The sequence below is a fragment of the Suricata suricatta genome, chromosome 6, assembly GCF_006229205.1.
Source record: "Suricata suricatta isolate VVHF042 chromosome 6, meerkat_22Aug2017_6uvM2_HiC, whole genome shotgun sequence".
Lineage (NCBI taxonomy): Eukaryota > Metazoa > Chordata > Mammalia > Carnivora > Herpestidae > Suricata > Suricata suricatta.
Window position 1 is genome coordinate 11024261 of NC_043705.1, and position 16796 is coordinate 11041056.

Here is a 16796-nt window from a genome sequence, read left to right on the forward strand (position 1 = left end):
CTCCCCCTGGTCCTCCATTAGGTTTCTCCGGTTCTCCTGTTAGACCTATGAGTGCAAACATATGGTATCTGTCCTTCTCTGCCTGACTTATTTCGCTTAGCATGGCACCCTCGAGGTCCATCCGCGTTGCTACAAATGGCCATTTTCATTCTTTCTCATTGCCATGTAAAACATCCAACTCTTGGTTTTGGCTCAGGTCATGGTCTCACAGTTCATGAGAATGAGCCCCATATCAAGCCCCACCTTGGGCTCCGTGTGCTGCCAGTGCAGAGCCTGTTTGGGATTCTCTCTCTTCCTCCCTCTCTCTCTCTCTCTCTCTCAAAATAAATGGATAGATGTTAAAAAACTAAATAAATAAATACAAATAAATGAATAAAACCACTGTATATATGTACAAAGATATATTTACAATGGTGTTCCTTGTAGCATGATATATTGTAGAGGGGAAATATCCACCCAAAACACCCTCCAATGTTTTTTAAAAGGATGAAAAAGACTTCTATCTAGAAAAATGGAGTAATCACCAACATTTAACCATTAAGCAAAACTAAGTAACAAGTGGTAAGTATGATCTCACACGTACAACGTCATATGCTCCCGTTTATAGAAGTTCACAGGAAAGCCATCACTGGGACGGGTGTGGTCAGTACTGCGCAGTGACGTGGCTCCCAGCAGGAAGGGCGGCTTTTAGGTGTTGCCTGGTGGGTGAGGCTTACACAATAAACACATTTTTGAAAATACAGTAAAAAGGGAGAAACAGGACACTGAGGCACCCGAACATACTTGAGCCCTTTCCTGATCCCTCACAGAGAGTGGACACCACTTCTGTACTTCCCAGCACTGTAACTAGTGACTCCTCCTCCTCACTCGGCAAGTGCTTCCCGAAATGCTGTGTCATCTCCGTGGCCACAGCATCTGGTACATGGGAGGTGACCCATCAGTGTCTGTTGAAGTAAATTCATAGGTTAAAAGTTGCAACTTCAGGAAAAACGAACTCCTAGAGGCTACGTAAACATCCAAGATTCACAGTGTGTTCTTTTTTACTTGTCAATATATTATGTGAATTACTAAGGAGGGATATCAGAGGGATGAGATAGCCTCTCCACACGCCTTATGCAGGAAGCAGGTGGGTACAGAAACTGTACGGACCACAGTGATTCACTGGTGTCTCCAAGAGGGAGCTGCTCCCACCTCTCCCTGCTCCCTACACGTACCGCACATCACAGCTCCCAAGTAGCCAAGATAGTGTAGTCTTTGTCCTAACATCCATCTACTACGGAGAGGTGAGCATTCTCCGGCCCACCCTGATTTCCTTGCTCTGTTCCTCCTCCCTTTCCCCACTTGTCTTAATCCTCTGGGGCTTCTATAACCAGTGCCGCAGAGTGACTAGCTTCCACAACAGAGGGAGCATTTCTCTCTCACAGGTCTGGAGATGGGAAGTCCGAACTCAAGGTGCTGGTTGATACGGTTCCTGGTGAGAGATCACTACCTGGTGTGCAGACACTTTCTTGTGAAATACTCACACGGCAGAGAGAGAAACCCTCTCCCTGTTTTCTAATGAGTGCATTAAAACCGGTCACGAGGGCTCCACTCTCTCCAAACACCATCACCTTGGGGATTAGGTCTTCAACATATGAATTTTGAGAGGATGCAAACATTCAACTCATAGCACCAACCAACCCCAGTACAAAAGACCATGAAGCCTTATCTCGTCTATCGAAAGCTCAAGGGTCCCAGATGTACCTGAAATTTCCTCCACATCCTACCAGTCTTAGGGATTTGAGTCGCAGTTGAAAGATGTATTCACACCTCAAGCGTCCTTTTTAATAATTTCTCCTTATGCACATTTATGCTTTAATATTTTTAGAACTGGGGCAGTATTAATTATTATATCCCAATAACCAAATACATAGAAGAACTGTTATACAGCACTGTCTTAACCAAGCAATCCATCTTTCCAGAATTTAGCTAAAGACTAAGAACGAACTACACCCCCTAATGGCCAAAAATCAATGTTTATTCATAAGCAAGCCTTCAGACTTTCAGGAATCCTGATTGTCTGATTTCCTGACCTCCCACATATCAAAATCTTAAAATAAGAGTAACAAAAGATTTACTGAGTCTGATCAGTTGAAAACAGAAAGGAGAAATGACAAATGATTGCTTGAAAAACTATCTAATGGTGGATTTATAAACAAAGGAGCATACACGGAGACTTGTGCAACATGAGAACTAAAAAACACAGTATGTGGTAAGTGGTCTTTCATACTTGAATAATCCCTAGTGTCACCTGTGAATTCAAAATGATGCTAACATGTGTTTGGATGGTGTGTTAGTTGGGGTTCTCCAGAGAAATAAACAAGACTCTACTATACATGTGCACATGTACGCATGTGCGTGCACGCGCGTGTGCACGCGCGCACACACACACACTCACACACACACATACTTTATTATAAGCAATTGGCTCACTTGTTAATGGAGACTGAGAAGTTCCAAGGTCATTAGTGAGCAAGCTACAGACCCAGGAGGGCTGATGGCTTGACTTCTGGAGCCAGGAGGCTTGAGACCCAAGATGAGTCAGTATTTCAGTTTGCATCCAGAGGCAGGAGAAGACTGATGTACCAGCGCAATGAAGTCTGGCAGGAGAAGTTCCTTCTCACTCAGCCCTTTTGTTCTATCCAGGCCTTCACCTGATTGGATGAGGCCCACCCACATTAGGGAGGGCAGTCTGCTTTATTCAGACTACAAGTTCAAATGTTAATTTCATCCACAAACCCTCTCACAGAATAATGTTCGGCCCACTATCCTGAGAACTGACACCCAAAATCGACCATCACAGATGATAACCCTGAGTAATCAAGAAACCTTTAAATTATGTACATCATAGCCTGGGTAATGAAACAAGAAAGGATATAACTCATTTTAGAAGAATTATCTCCAAAATCACTAAAGTAAAAATCTTACTGCTGTAACCTTTATCTTAGAATGTCAATTTTCCACAAATCTAACTTTCCAAGCTAGATTGTTAAGAGTTGAGAGTTTGTTAAGGCTTTGCTGAGGAGAACCTAGGTTTAGGTCTCCTGGGTTGATGTGATTGCTAGCTCAGAAGGAATCTTTCTGGAAGGAATCTTTCATGTCGTACAGGAATATGATGATATATATATATATATATAATATGCCACATGATTTGCACAAGATTTGACACTTCTGTAATTCTTTTTTGAAAGAGGGGACACAGAGAGAAGAAAACAGCGGATCCAAAGCAGGCTCTGTACTGTCAGCGCAGAGCCCGATGTGGGGCTCGAACTCACCAACTGTGAGATCATGACCTGAGCCAAAGCTGGACGCTTAATCGATGGAGCCACCCAGGCACCCCAACACTTGTATAATTCTTGATATTCTGTACATCTCTATCAATTTACAGATGCCTTTAAAATGTAAGCTCTAAAAGAATCTATCTATTTAACTTGCTTTTTATGACCGTCCTCACAGTACCTTGCCTAGGGCGATATTTCAATATGCTGCTTCATGACATGATTAAAAGGACTGGAAAAATACAAATCTGGGGATATATATTTCCTAACAGTATGAACTTTTCAGTTTTTGTTTATGCCTTATTTTAACAAATAGCAGATTTGTGTCATTATCAAATAAAATTGAAAATACTAAAAGTTCTTAAAACTTCTACAATTTGGCAGTAAAATCAAACCTAACAGCAGAAAAGTCTATAAACCTTTGTCATTAGTTTTTTACAAGTAAAATCTCTGGCTAATGCTATATTTTTCATGGACGTTTTAGCATACTCAGGCTATTGATCATTTTAATGGGAGACACTTGCTTGGGAAAGAAACATCAACCAAAGGAAATGTGCGTGTGTGCGTATGATGTAGATAATACATATTATCTAGATATTATATAGTCATGTGTATATATACATATATACACACACACATATATATGTATAAATATATATAAAACATCAGCAGTGTTAAGATCCCAATCATCTGGAATATAATCAATTGGCTACAAATAATGAAAATATTTGTACAATACATTATCATTTAGTTTGCAAGTGCGAAGTTAGAAAAACCTAAATAGAACACAATTAAGCAATGACAATCTGCTCAATCTTTGGGCAAGCGATCATTTGAATTCCTCTTAGGTGAAGTAGAGACAGAATGAAGAAAATCTCTTTTGGGGGCAACACGTTAACTTCTGCTTTATTTCACAATGCTTAGATTCACTGTGTAATGGAAAACATTTGGATGGGAGGTAGAAAGTCCTGAATTCAAATCCTGACTGAGTCTTGTGTCCAGAGGCACTCATTCCATCTTCTCTAAGCAAAGCGTTTTCCATTGTGTGTGGCAGGATTGGTGAAAAATTAACCTGCACACTGTTCTCCCTCCTTCCTCAACCTTTTCAAGAGGAATCTGGGGCTTTGGATCCCAAACTGGGACTTTCCTTACACAGCAGAGGGGAGGCTCGTAAATGGGGCTTTGAGGTCTGAAGGTCTGGGTAGAGGCTGTAACCTCAGATCCCTACAGGAGCCCAGCCTGAAACAAATGAGTAAATCCCTTTGGGCAGGACAATAGGTAGTTATGGTCACTGAGAAGCATGTGCCTCCACATGAAGGAAGCTGACCTAATTCACGTCAAGCTGGCTACTGCCATCGAGGTCTATAGGATCAATATTCCCAGATTTCCTTGGTTTTTTGTTTTGTTTGTATCTTTATTTGAGACAGAGGGCATGCATGAGACAGGGAGAGGGACAGAGGGAGAGACAGAAAAAATTTCAAGCAAGTTCCATGCCCAGCACAGAGCCCAATGTGGGATGTGCCCATCCCACAACACCAAGATCATGACTGGGGCCAAAGTCAAGAGTCGGACACTTGACGAACTGAGCCACCTAGGTGCCCCCTTGCTTTTTTAAATAAAGATAGAATAAATCTAACATTTTATGTTAACCTTCCAAATTTTTAACTATTTGCAACTTAAAAAATTATTTTTAAATATAAAGTCATGGGTGAGGCATGTTTACTACTTAGAGTTCATCTGACACCAATTTGCAACTCAGGGCCAGGACCATGAGGAGCTGCAATTGAACAATCCGACCAGGGGCCACTCAGAAATGACACCTGGGAAAGGAGACTGACAGGTTTTCCAAGAGGGCAAGACCTCAGCTAGACCTCTGGGGGTCCCAAGACCTGTGTGAGACTTAGCTGTCTCGGTGACTATGAGAAGCCCACACCAGGTCCTGTCGCTTAGAGTTTGGCAGAAAGAAAGAAGCACCATTGGAGAGGTCCACCTCTGAACAGGCCTAGCGACAGCAGTGGCTCCCACCAAGCAGTGACCCCCAAGTCCTCAAGTTCCTGAATGGCCCAAGGCCATTAAGATCCTTTATGTGTCTTGGAACTCATGTTTTCTTCTTTCTGGGTTTTCTCTCATTTTTCTGGAATAACGTCTTCAGTGACTTCTATGAAAGGGTACACTGGAAATCAACAGGCGTTTCTCATCACACTAGCCACCTCCCCCCTGACCTTCAAACCCAGAGGGGGTGCTGTCTCAGGCTGCTGGGGTCCCCAACAGGGACTGGGGACAGGGGGCATCCAGGGAATCCAAAACCCAGAACAAATATTGGGTTTTTCCAAATCTCTAACTGTAGCCCCATTCTTCACGGATGATTGGTTTGGGCACCTAACCTCCTTAATACGTGACGTAGAAGAGTCAAAGAAAGCTATAGAGGAAGAAAGACCTGGATTTAAAATTCTGCTCCATCCATTTTCTTGGCAGATTACCTAATCCTTCTCAGATTTAAGCATTTTAACCTATAAAGTGAGAGCAGTACCTATCTTTCTGGAATGTCCTGTGAATGGCCCCTATTTGGTACTTATGGTGCCAAAGGACCTTGAGAACACAAATTGGACATGACCTGAAATATCCAAACTCTTCTACATGTATAACAAGAATACTGTGTTTCCTTCTCCCTAGATATAGATTCATATTTAGAAGGGATCAGTGGCAGCTTGAGACCACTTTATCATCACCTCCCTGTTCTTATTTCTAATTCAAAGAAGTCCTTTTCACTCCAACCAGTTTTTGGCATTACAGTTTCATGTGGAAATAGTACCTGGATAATTTGTGTTCACCTATCAAATTGTGCATGAAAAATAAAAAGGAAAGAAAAAATTTAAAATACACATGTGAAATGACAATGTTGGCTTAATGGACCTTTTAAAAAAAAAACACCCATAAAAAGTGCTACAAAAGATACTCAAAATGCCTAACTGGTTGATTCTGCTCAAGGAAATGACTTGAAAGCCTTTGAGACAGAGGAAGCCAGGTTCTTTAGCTGGTACAATTTCAATGTATCTAATCTTTTATTTCCCAGTGACTGGCTCTATCCAAGGTACAATTCAGACTTGGAGATCTTGTTAATTTTTCTGTCTAATGACTTAAGACAAGCCAAATGTCAAATGAAACTTTTAAAAGGTAAGCTTGTGTATCCCAGAGAGAAATCAAGTTGGACTCAAGTTATGAATTCGTGCTGGGCTCTGGATGTTAACATTCAACATAAGCCAAGAGCAGTATTTTCTTTTTCCAGGGTGAAAGCATTACTGACTATGGTCATTCACCAAGAGCAACTCAGCTAGCCTTGTTACGGCGATAAGGTGAGCTCTGGCTGTTGTCCTAAACGTTGTATATTCCTACAAAGGAGCCACTAGCTATACAGCCAAAGAGCATGCAAGATAAGAAATGTTTCCTTATCACTTCCAGGAAAAATGAACTCTGTGTAGTCTTGGTCCTTAAATGAACGATGTTCAGTTTTTCATATGTTTTTCCAATAAATAGCTCCAAGTTCCGTTATTACTACAATCAAGTGATCTCTTCTCTAAATCACAAATCTATGGTGATAGCACAACTAGCATGTGTTCTAGAATATTCTCAAACCCAGCAGCTTCTAAGACTCAGCTACTCATCTCACATCCCCCATAGACTTTATCCACCTCTTAATTTCTTGTCTCTGTTTATGGCACCCAGTTGTCCCTGGTGTAAATCTCTTTCCCTCAACTCTCTCCCTCATGTCCAGATTTCAGTGTGTCCTGGCAATACTGTCTCCAAAATGTATCTCTGATCGTCTAGAACATCTGCATTAGCCTTCTAGCTTCCACTCTTGCTCAGATCTACTCATTATGCAGAAGGCAAGGGGGTTTTACATAACTCCAAAAAATCAGTTCATATCATTTTTAAAAAAGTGTTTTAGGGTCACCTGGGTGGCTCAGTCAGTTAACCGTCTGATTCTGGCTCGGGTCACGATCTCACAGTTCATGAGGTCAAGCCCCACATCAGGCTCTGTGCTAACAGCTGGGAGCCTGGAGCCTGCTTCAGATTCTGTGTCTCCCTCTCTCTCTGTCCCTCCCCCACTTGCACTCTGTCTCTCAAAACTGAGTAAATGTTAAACAAATTTTTTTAATGTTTTACTTATTTTTGATAGAGAGAGAGAGTGAGTGATGGAATGGTATAAAGAGAGAAGGAAACAGAGGATCCAAAGCAGGCTCAGCACTGATAGCAGAGACCCCAATGTGGGGCACAAACTCATGAACTGCAAGACAGTGACCTGAGCTGAAGTCAGACACTTAACCGACTGAGTCACTCAGGTGTCGCCAGTTCATAACATTTTTAAGGAAATCAAAGATCTTTCTGAAGTAGCTGTCTGCACTCCCTTCTCACACACTTTGCGCTTCTTTCCTTTATTTGGTTTCTTCACAACTAACAAAGTGTAAGTATTTTATTCCCATGTTTACTTTTTTTTGAGATGTCCCCTCCAATAGGATGTAAGGAGTGTTGGTATAATGTCTTGTTCAATGATTCATCCCTAGTACCTAGGATAGTGGGTACACATAAATTTTGGGATGAATGAATTAATATCTAGAACTGGTGACAAGTTGGCTACTATTATTTGAGTACTCTTTATGTTATAGGAATTGGGGTTGTCATTTCAGATCCATTATTCGATTCCTTTACAGAGTAAGAATTCATAACACGGCTCTTAAAAGAACCTAGATATCATTTCACTTTTCTGCTTTCCTGAACAGATCATACATACATACACATTCATACATTTATAATGATTTCCTACGCTCTTCTTGCACATAACTACAGCCAGATTCTCTAACAGTTCCCAAGACGTTCCTCTCTGTTTAATGGCTATTTCTTATATGTGAGCACTTTAAACACATTTGTTTTCACTAAGAATTTGGTGGATGGGTCATTCTTATACTTAAAGTCAATTATCACCACCCTTCAGCCTTAAACAATAACAAACAGTTACTTTAGAATGTCTTCTACGACCCAACTCTTTTTTTTTAATAATAGTTTATTGTCAATTTGGTTTCCATATAACACCCAGTGCTTCTCCCCACAAGTGCCCCCCCTCCATGACCATCACTCCCTTCCCCCTTCTCTCTCCCCCTTCAACCCTCGGTTCGTTCACCAACGTTTGTTATGTCTTGTCTTTTTGACACTAGCCATTCTGCCGGGAGTGAGGTGGTGTCTCATCATAGATTTGATTTGCATTTCCCTAATGATGAGCGATGTCAAGCAACTTCTATGGGTCTGTTGCCCATCTGGATGTCTTCTCTAGAAAATATATCTATTCTAATCTGCCCATTTTTCAATTAGATTCTTTGACTCTTCTGCTATTGTGTTGTATGAGTTCTTTGTTTATTTGGGATATTGGCCCCTTATCAGATATAGTTATTTGCAATTATTTTCTTTCATTCAGGAGGTTGCCTTCTCTGTTTGTTGGTCATTTCCTCTCCTTTGCAGAAGCTTTTCAGTTCAATGTAGTCCTACATATTTAGTTTTGTTTTTTTTTACTTTCACTTTTGGTATCAAATTTAAAAATTGATCACCAAGGACTATGTCAAGGAGACCTAGGTTTTCAGTTTGTTCTTCTAGGAGTTTTTATGGTTTCAGGTTTATATTCAAGTGTTTACTATTTTTTGAGTATGGTGTAAGACAATGATCCAGTTTCATTAGGTGACATGTGGCTCCCAATTTTCTCAACACCATTTATTAAAGACCCTGTCCTGTCCTCATTGTATATTTTTGGCTCCTTTGTTGCAAAGGAATTGACCACACCTGGGCGGGTTTATTCCTGAGCTCTATTCTGTCCCACTGATCTGTGTGTCTGTTTTTATGCTAATCCCAGGCTGTCATAGTCACTATGGCTTTGTAATATAGTATGAAGTCAGGGAGCATGATGCCTCCAATTTTGTTCTTCTTTCTCAAGATTCCTTTGGCCAGTCAGGGTCTTTTGTGGTTCCATGCAACTTTTAGGACTGTTTGTTCTGTTTCTGTGAAAAATACCATTGGGATGTTGATGGTGATTGCATTGAATCTGTATGTTGCTTTAGGTATCAGAGTCATTTTAACAATATCAATTCTTCAATTCACTAGCGTGGGATATACTTCTATCTACTTGCGTCTTCCATTTCATTTACCAACATCCTGTAGTTTTCAATATAAAGTTCTTTCCCCTCCTTGCTTAAATTTACTCCCAGGTATTTTATTCTTTTTGATGCAATTGTATATGGGATTTTGTTAAATTCTCTGATAGTTTGATATTTTTGTAGAGAAATCCCACAGATTGCTACACATTGATTTTATATCCTGCAGATTTAATGAACTTATTAATTCTAATTTTCTGATGGAATCTTAAGGGTTTTCTATATATGTCATCTGCAAACAGGACAATTTTACTTCTTCCTTACCAATGTGGATGCCTTTTCTTTTTCTTGCTTTACTGCTTTGGCTCAGATTTCCAGTACTATGCTGAATATAAGTGACGCAAGTGGACATCCTGGTGTTGTTTCTAGTCTTGGAGAAAAAGCTTTCAGCTTTATCACTTTATCATTTCCCTTCTTTTTTTTTTTAATGTTTTATTTATTTTTGAGAGAGAGAGAGAGAGAGAGAGAGAGAGAGAGAGAGAGACAGCATGAACAGGGGAAGATCAGAGAGAGAGAAGGAGTCACAGGATCTGAGGACAGACTCCAGGCTCTGAGCTAGCTGTCAACACAGAGCCCAATGAGGGGCTCAAACCCACAAACTGTGAGATCATGACCTGAGCTGAAGTCGGACACTTAACTGACTAAACCACTCAGGCACCCCTCATTTCCCTTCTTGAATGAATCAAGAAGGCTCACCTCCTAGAGCTTCCCCATGCAACTCTGACCCACTGTGTGGAATGTACTCCACACACTCTATAGGCTATTATATATTTTCTCCTATATTATATATTTTCATATTTGTTGGTCTCATTTGCACCAACTGTGTAGACAGAGTTCATCTTCAGGGCTGTTAATACTGTTTTTAAAAATCTTTCACAGTGCCTAACATGGTGCCGAGCCACATTTTGATTAATAAATCTTTTATTAAAGTTTATTTATTTATTTTGAGAGAGAGAGAGCAAGAATGTAAGACAGGGAGGGGCAGGAGAGAGAGAGCACAGAGACTGATGCTGGACTTGACACCATGAACTTTGAGATCATGACCCAAGCTGAAATTAAGAGCTGGACATTTAACCAACTGTGCCACCCAGATGCCCTTGCTTTTGTGACAGTTTTAAGATTTATCCATGTAACTACATGGAGATATAGTTTATTAACATTCACTGTTCAATATTTATATACAGTTGCTTATTGAATAGCTTTATAGATTTTGCATATAGTTCCTTATATAACTTATATGGAATCTTTCTTCTTCTTTAGTGCTCCTTTCCTCTTTGTTTTTGTGTTAAGATGCTGTAATCAGATACTTGTATTTTGTTGTTTCTCCTACAGAAATTAAGAATCCTATGTTCTAAGTCTAGGTTCCCAAGTTTAAGGTGTTTACAGAGCCAAATCTCAGGCTGCAAAACACCCAGGGAATTATTCCTCCTACAGGCTCTTTGGAGAGTACAAGAAAATTGAAGGCAGCTTGTACTAGAGGGAATTTAAAAGAAGAACTGTTCCCATGTTTGGACAAGAGATTCTCTTTCTCAGAGCCTTGGGAAGCAGTGGTGCTGGGTGGGGTCTGATGGATGCATTCTACAAATAGAAACGAGTTTCTTACTAGCATGTTTGCAACTGAGATTAGCTGATGCAACATGATGCTTATGGCACTCCAATGTGAAGGACAGTCACATCCACATGAAGGGCAGGCACGAGACTGGGAGGCAAAAGCTTAACTAGCTCCATCAGAACTGACGTTTTCTAGATTTGGCAAATAGCCAACAAGCTCATAAAATTAAAACACAACAGGGGTGCCTGGCTGTCTTGGTTGGTAGGGCACATGACTCTTGATCTCAGGGTTGTGAGTTCAAGCCCCATATTGAGTTCATGATTACTTAAAAATAAAATCTTAAGGGAGCCTGGGTGGCTTAGTTGGTTAAGCCTCTGACTCTTGATCTCGGCTCAGGTCATGATCTCATAGATTGGTTTGAGCCCCACATCAAGCTCTGCACTGATGGCACAGAGCCCTCTTGGGATTCTGTCTGTCCTTCTCTCTCTCTCTCTCTCTCTCTCTCAAAATAAATAAAGAAATAATTAAATTTTAAAAGTTTTAAAAAGATAAAATAGAATCTTAAAAAATAAATAAAATAAAATGGCACAAGAAATGCTCTAGACTCCATGCTTCAGGACAGTGTATAAAGGAAGGACTTGCCTTTATATGTACCCCATTACTCAGTACCTGGTGGACGCTAAAACATTGTAACAAGAAATACATCTAATATGTAGCTGTATGGCTCCAGAATCACTAGGTACAGTAAATTCAAGAAACTAAAGTACATTTGTAAAATGGAGGTGTTTCAAGGGAGCCAAGAAGGGGCAAGATGGTGGAGAAGTAGGGAGCTCTGTAGTTTTTGCCCACTTGCATCTATCAAACTAAGAAGGACTGAAGCCACAATACTATGATCTGCAAGATCAGGATGAAAAGATAGAGTCCACACAGAAGACAGTCTCATATGTGCATGAGTGAGTGCAAACTGGGGAAGACAAAAACAGGCCAGGACCCTAAGGCGCAGAGGGGAGGGAGTCCCTCTCTGGGCAGAGCATGGGGGAGTGCTCAGAGCCATGGAGAGATGAGAGAAAGAGAAAGAGAGGCTGAAACTGCTCATAGAGCTGGCTCTAGAGAAGAGAAAAACCTCGGCCTGGGATGGAGAGGGATCCTATCATCCCACCTATAACCCCAGAGTGCGGGGAGAGGATCTTTTCTCTAGCTGGTGTGTTTTCCTTGGGCTGGCGCCCCAATCCCCGGTAGCACCAGGAGAAGCTGCTTCCCTACTCCCCATACTCGATCCCGGTTAGGAAGTCGCCCACCTGTGGGAGGACATCTCATCTCGGGCGGTATCATTAAAGTGCGTGGACTAGGATTTGTTAACAAGGTGGGGCTTGGAAAATACAACATGGCCTGCCCACACCACAGGGAGACGAGACTCAAAAGAGTGGGTTGCAATACCTGGTTCGAGGAGGGATTGGGGCGCCGCCATTCTTCTCCCCACAACCACCAAGGCAGGGCCCACATTGGAGACGTCCTACTTACACCACACCACATTCATTTGCACTGGAGAGCTGCCTTTTTTTTTTTTCTTTCTCCTCTTTCCCCAGAGCCCAGGAAAGACTAACATTGATGCACTGCTGTGATTAGATCAATTCTTGATGTTCAGATATATTTTCCTTTATCTCATTCTTATCTCTCCCCTCTGCTGGACTGGGCAAGCAGGACATTGGTTCGCCTAAACAGTCATACTTAATCCATTCTTTTGATGCTACCTTCCTTTCTCCCTCTTGCTGGAATAATTAGACTATATAGCTTCTTCGTTGTTTTGTATTTTTTTTTTCTCCTCACCTCCTACCATATTCTCCTCTTTCTCTCACTGAATTAAGCCTTTTAGTCTCTCTGCCTGGCCAACATTCAATTCCACTTTCTCCACAACCCTGTCACTTCTCTCTTTGTAGATGCTCTTCCAACAGCACTGCCTCCACCCTACTCTTTATTTGTAGCTCAGATTTCTGGTTTTATGCTTTTAGACTGTCCTTTGTCTTTTGTTGTTTTTGTTTCCCCCCTCCCCTTTTTGTCTCTTCTTTGTTTTTCCTTTCCCCTTTTGGTTTGCTTGCTTGTTTGATTTGTCTGTGTGTTTGCGTGCTTTTGTTTCCTGTGTGTTTGTCTGTCTGTTTTCCTTTTCAAGGCTACCTCAAGAAACAAGCCAAAGTACACATGGTGGAGAGTCCCAAATATCGCTGAGTAGGGAAATAAAATAACCAAAGGCACAACAAGAGAAACCGAGAGACACCATTAAAAGAACATTGCTTGGGGTGCCTAGGTGGCTCAGTTGGATAAGAGTCCAGCTTCGGCTCAGGTCATGATCTCACAGTTCATGGGTTCGAGCCCCACATCAGAGCCTGGAGCCTGTCTTCAGATCCTGTGTCTCCCCCTCTCCGACCCACCCCTGCTCAGGCGCGCTCTCTCTCTCTCTCTCTCTCTCTCTCTCTCTCTCTCTCAAAAATAAATAAAAACATTAAAAAATTTAAAAAACAGAACATTTCTTGAACGAACAGGCCCTTGGACAGTCAATGAGCCTCATTTAATATAACAATACTAACAGGTACAGAGTGCACAATGAGCCTTTAATACTGACAAGAGACAGAAAGCTAGCCAAAATGACAAAATGGAAAAACTCTCCTCTAAAGAAATTCTAGGAAGAAGTCACAGCTACAGAATTGCTCAAAACAGATATAAGCAACATAACTGAGCAAGAATTTAGAACAATTGTCATAAAATTAATCGCTTGGCTTGAAAAAAGCATGGAAGACATCAGATAAGTTATTGATACAAAGACTAGGGACCTTAAAAATAGCTATGAGGAGTTTAAAAAGGCTATAAATGAGGTGCATAATAAAATAGAGGTGGCCACTGCATGGATGGAAGAGGCAGAGAGGAAAATAGGTGAACTAGAAGACACAGTTATAGGAAAAGAGGAAGCCAAGAAAAAGAGAGAGAAATTGATCTAGGAGCATGAAAGGAGAATTCGAGAATTGAGTAATACAATCAAACAAAACAATATCTGTATCATAGGAATTCCTGAAGAAGAAAGAGGAAAAGGTCCTAAAGGAGTGCTTGATCAAATTATAGCCAAGAACTTCTCCAATCTGGGGAGGGAAATAGTCATTGAAATCTAAAAGGCACAGAGAACTCCCCTTAGAAGTAACTTGAATCGACCTTCAGCATGACATGTCATAGTGAAAGTGGCAAAATATGAAGATAAAGAGAGAATTCTGGAAGCAGCTAGGGATAAAAGGGCCCTCACGTACAAAGGGAAACCTATCAGAGTGGTTACAGACCTATCTATTGAAACCTGGCAGGCCAGAAAGGAATGGCAGGAAATCTTCAATGTGATGAACAGAAAAAATATGTGGCCAAGAATCCTTTATCCAGCAAAGGCAGCCAAGAATCTCCCCAAAAGCTTTTCTGTTACTAAAACCTCCCAACAAAAATAATAAATGCATTTACAGAAATACAGAACTGTATCGGTTGATGTCTCTGTTTATCAAGTCACCTGTCCGGAAAACGTAGGAAGCTGGCACCTGTGACATTCAGCCCTCATGACACCTAGAGCAAATCCAATAGACTTTGCTCGAACAGAATGGACTGCCCAAGAGAGCAAAGAACCTCTGTGTAGTCAACTTCAAGAAGAGACATTATTCTGAAAAAGAAGGACTGGTTGACAACCTTCAATATAAATAATGAAAGAAAGCAGGTAGGAATATAAAAAGGCAGAATATAGGGCATATGCAGGCAGAATGGTAAAAAAAAAAAAAAAACTTCCCTGGTGTTTCATACATCCATTTTTCACCCCTTTTAGCTTTGTCACTTGTTCCATCCTTCTCCCAATTTGCATTTAGCAAATGGGTGGTGAAGTGTCCCCACCATGCTTTCTCATCACATCCCATTCCCGTTCCTTCTCTCACTCTATTTAAAATAGATTGTTGCTTCCCTTCTTCCTCAGGGATTCTCTCCATATCCTCATGCACAGAAGGAAGCATTTCTTCTTTTTAACAGGGCATGATCACCATGGGTTGCCAAATAAACATGATTTTTTATGGGTAAGAATAACCACTAAGGTTAACAAGGCCAGCACTATTGTTAGGTGAGATCAGGGGGAGTATAAATGTGGGCAGGGAGAAATGATTCCCCTGCAGAGGCATTAAGTGACTCTGACATTAAGAGTGCTCCCTCCCATGGAGCGCCTGGGTGGTTCATTCAGTTGAGCATCCGACTTCAGCTCAGGTCATGATGTCATGATTCACGAGTTTGAGCCCTGTGTCAGGCTCTGTGCTGACAGCTCAGAGCCTGAAGCCTGCTTCAGATTCTGTGTCTCCCTCTCTCTCTGCCTCTCCTCAGCTCATACCTTCCCTCCCTCTCTATCTATGAAAAATAAATAAAACATTTTTAAAAATTAACAAAAAAGAGTGGTCCCCTCCCAGCCCACATTTCCACACCAGTGAAAGCAGGTCAAAAGGAGTAATATCTGGATGAGCTGAGGAAAATACAGGAAACAATGGTTCTCGGGATCTGTGAATGTTTAGTCCAATTTGTGAAAGCAGTTGAGAAGCTAAGAGATTCCCCTCGGTGGTTTTCAGCTAATGCCCCTCCCTCTAAAGCCAACGGCAGGTGTGTGGGCTGTTACAAGTGTGGTAATAAGTGGCTTGTGCTCATGGCTTGCTGGGTACAGACAGTCATTACTGTGGGGCAGCTGGGCAGGAGCCCAGGTCCAACTCAGATCTTACTCTTCTCAGATCTGGTGGAGTGACAAGACAAAACAAAGGGCACACTCCTTATCAGGACAATTAAGTAATTTCAGGATCTCTCTACAGCTTTGTAAAATCACTATTCTACGCATTTCCCTACCATCTAGCCTTAGCAAGGACTCTTTTTTTTCTGGAATCTTCTATGGTATTTCTTTCACTTGGCTCTTGGTCCTTGCAAGGGCTAAGGAGAATGGAGGAGACTTGTTTCCTCCTCTGTCAAGTACAAGGTTTTTATTAGTGTTTATTTTGAGGAAGAGAAACAAAGAGTGGGAACGAGGGAGGGGCAGAGAGAGAGGGAGACAGAACCTGAAGCAGGCTCCAGGCTCTGAGTTGTCAGCACAGAGCCCGATGTGGGGATTGAACTCACTATCTGTGAGATCATGACCTGAGCTGAAGTCAGACACTCAACCGACTGAACCACCCAGGCACCCCTCTCTTCTGTCAATTAAACTCCTATCTATCTATCTATCTATCTATCTATCTATCTATCTATCTATCTATCTATCTTGCTGCTGAGGAGACTCGGACATCTAGTTAAGACAGGACATCATCCTCTTTCTGCACTAAGTATAATCCGTCTGTCTCTGTCACATATTCTGTCTCTTCTACTCAACCCTGCTCCAGACTGTGAACTAACTTCTTGAGGATACAGACTAGCTTGTACTTTTTTATTGCTTTTTTCTTTCACATCAGAGAGAGAAAATGTGTGTACAAGTTGGGGAAAGGGGCAAAGGGAGGGGGGATAGAGACAGAGAGAGAGACAGAGAGACAGGAGAGAGAAAAAAAATTTTTTTAGGAGAGAGAGAGAGAGGCTTCACACTTGGCACAAAGCCCAATGTTTGGCTTAATCTCATGACCCTGGGGTCATGACCTGAGCCTAAATCAAGGGTCAGAGGCTCAATGGACTGAGCCATAGCTTGTATCTTAATCGGCATGGCCCCTGAAA